The sequence below is a fragment of the Pseudophryne corroboree genome, chromosome 6 (genome assembly GCF_028390025.1).
Source record: "Pseudophryne corroboree isolate aPseCor3 chromosome 6, aPseCor3.hap2, whole genome shotgun sequence".
NCBI classification, from domain to species: domain Eukaryota; kingdom Metazoa; phylum Chordata; class Amphibia; order Anura; family Myobatrachidae; genus Pseudophryne; species Pseudophryne corroboree.
Genome location: NC_086449.1, coordinates 63,400,781 through 63,404,271, shown reverse-complemented (window position 1 = coordinate 63,404,271; position 3,491 = coordinate 63,400,781). Strand labels below are relative to the sequence as shown.

Genomic DNA, 3,491 nt, shown 5'->3' with positions numbered 1-3,491 from the left:
CACGTGGTAGTGTGATGCCTACACATATAGACATATAAATCCGCCCCAAACTTAAAGGACCTTGGTGGTTTATTCTGAAGAGTATAGAAAGAAAAAACGGGAGGGGGGACTGGCCTCTTTTCCTAAGCTTATTAGGAATTGCTAACATGCTAAGGCTTCTAGTACTATGCAGGAGAAATAAATATGCTGATTGCAAACTATATGGAGTATAAGGGAAGTTTTTAGCACATATTTTTGCACATATGTGTGCCCATGCACCGCAACCAGGTGACTTCATTAGATGGGTCCCTAACATGTCTAACACTATCACATAATAACTAATTCTTACCTTCAAATAGAGCCCTTATTAATGTGTGATCAGCAATGTAGGAACCTGTGCTAATAAAAACACATCAGGATAAATGGGAGGGGTAAATTGTAGAGGAAGGGGTGTTGTGGATTTGCACCAGCTTTAATGATATTGATTATGAATAACACAAAAGCAAATCTATTAGATACAAAAAATATAGACTATTATTATTTGTAGATCATGAATAGTACTGAGTTTTGGTGGTGCTCCCACAGATTTTGTAGTTTGACTACAGGAGGAAAACAAGAGAAAGACAAAATACCCTTGTGTGGAAGCACTCTTGGTAAATTATGAAAATTTAAATGATGAAGAGGAGGATCATTTGGAATCCTACCTCTTGATGGATTAATTAAAAATTAACTTTTATTGATCGTTTAAGAATTCACTGAAGGGTGAACAAAAATTAATGATTATAAGTGTGATAATCTAGATTGCCATTGTAACAAATATGGTTCTAGATATAGCAGGTGAAAATATTCTTGCTGTAATTGTACATATGTGTGAATCATAATGTATGTACGTCACAGAAGGGATCGAAGTATAGAGTCAGCTCTAAAAAAATGGTATAGGAATTTTCCTGAATGAAAAACGGCCCACAGCACCTAGTATTCCCTGGAGGTCTCCCATCCACGTACTAACCAGGCCATACCTGCTTAGCTTCCAAGATCGGACGTGATCGGGCGCATTCAGGATAGTATGGCCGTGGGCCAGTAATTATCAGGAAATACTGTTGGTGTTAAATGGTGATCTGTGGGTCTGATAAAACAGATGTAAATAATATTAGAAAAATGGAGTATGATATGAGGATTCTCCTCAAAGAGAATGTCACACAGCACTTGGTATTACCTGGAGGTCTCCCATCCAAGTACTGGCCAGGTCTTTATCTGCTTAGCTTCCTGAATCAAATGTGATCTGGTATGTTCAGGATAACATGGCCGTGGGCCAGATAAAACAGAAAATTGGCAGACACTCCTCTGAATAGGTACGAGTATCTAAAAATTGCTTGTGAGCTCCTATCACTGAGATTACGATTGAGGGAGTCTGTGCAAGAAAAATTAATACTGCTGCTGTCTTTTGACAAATAGAGCTATAAACTCATTATAAGCATGATATCTTTTCTCCCAGACTTACATCAGTCAAACATGGGAGTGGTAAATTATGGCAAATGAGTATCAAACTTTTTTGTAAACAATGATGAAAAATAGAAAAATAGAAATAATCTCTTCTTTCTTTTGCTGTGAGTAGCCAATATATCAAAAAAATGAAAAATGAAGAAGAAGAACAGAAGGTGATTTAAGTCCATATAATGAACAGCAAACAAGACACAAAAACTGGATATTGAAAGTCTTTTGCCCATATGTTAAACACCAATGGGTGGCTGATATGACAATTCTTATGTAATCTGTTACCAAGAAATAGTTTCCAATATTGATGGAATGAGCCGTATAGAAACAATTGTTATTTTAGGTTAGGCTGCATGGATACAATGTAAGCAGCACACAGTTAGTATCTTTATCATTCCTGGTGGAAACAGAGCTTGCAGTATACTTCTAGAATGACTGTATAAAGAGAATCAATTCTAAGTATAGTTACGGAGCAGGTGCACGGATGATTGCGCCAAACGAGTTCTGGTGCGATGCTTGGAAATAAACATATGGTTAGGGGTTACCGTTTTCCAATGCTATAGACGTCCCTGCAATTGATTGCTGGAGTCTGTCTCCGAGTCAGTCTCCGAGCTCCGTGCTCCGTATTCTGTGACTTTGCGGCCGCCCGTTCCGGAGAGGGCGAAGCCGCAATGACGTCACTTGTTAGACGTCAGGATTCCGACGTACGTTTCACCTGTAGGCTTGTTCACGGAAGCCCCGTGTTTACTCTCACCTGATGATCCCTTAAATAGGATGCATGCACCAATGATATGATGGAGAATTAATTATAACGGAGTATGTTGCAGCTTGGGTTGATAGATGTTTGATTAAGATTGATTGCGGATTGAGCTGTGTACACTTGTGAAGCTTATTAAGAAGGGTTGCAGAACAGGATTAACGACATGAGAGCCTGTTGTAAATGACATTGTATTGAAAGAGGATAGGTAATAGGTGATATCGAAGGTCCCAATATATAATGGGCACCTGTGTAACCATTTAGACAGAGAGAATTGGACAGAGAAAATTGAATGAAGTGAAGGTAAAATGAAATAAAATAAAGTAAGATACAATATAATAAAATATATATAAAATGAAAGGAAATGAGATAAAATGAAATGAATTGAAATCAAATAAAAATATAATAAAAATATATAATGAATGTAAATGAAAAATAAAGTGAAAAAGTGGATTGTGAAGGTGTGTGAAAATGATTGTGTGAATATTGGTGTGAAATGGAGATGAAATAAAATGGAATAAGAAATATGATGAAAAATGTGAAAAAATAGTAAAATGTAAAAAAATGGAAAATGTAAATATCGAACTAGGGGTGATGTGGAATGTTGATGAAATTAGGGTGGTGGGAGGTGAAAATGGGCTGTGAAAATGAAAATAAAATGAAAAATGTAGATTGTGAAGGTATGTGAAAGTGATTGTGTGAATAATGGTGTGAAATGGAAATGATGTGAATTATAATTGGATGAAATATATGAGAAATATGAAAAATATTAAAATGTAAATATTGAACTGAGGGTGATGTGGAGTATTGAGGAAATTGAGGTGGTGGGAGGTGGAGATGTGCTGTGATTGATGTGAAGGGGAAAAAAAGATAAAGGGGGGGGGGGTTGGGTGGGTGAAAGAAGGGGAAGAAGGGTGTTTTGGTGGGGTGGGGGGGGGGTTGGGGGGGTTTGGGGGTTTTTTTTTGGGGAAAAGGAGGCGGGGGGGGGGGGTTTGGTTAGGGTTGTGGGGAGGGGAAGGGCGAGAAGGGGAAAAAAAAGGAGGAAGAAGGGTGTGGAAGGAAAATTAAATTAATTAATTAATTAAGAAAAAAATAAAGGAAGATGGATTAGATGCAGTAATTAAAGAAAAACACTGAAATTAATGTACTCATTAAGACCCTTTGGCATAAGTGTGTCCAATCGAAAGATCCATTCTGATTCTCTCTTTTGTAGAGCTTCATTGATATCCCCTCCTCTTAATCCCAATTTCACATGTTCAAG

General features: G+C 37.4%; 1 pseudogene; it reads right to left on the bottom strand.

Annotated features, from left to right (window-relative positions):
* Positions 1-939: 939 nt before the first annotated feature.
* Positions 940-1,057, bottom strand: LOC134937298 (5S ribosomal RNA; annotated as a pseudogene).
* Positions 1,058-3,491: the final 2,434 nt, after the last annotated feature.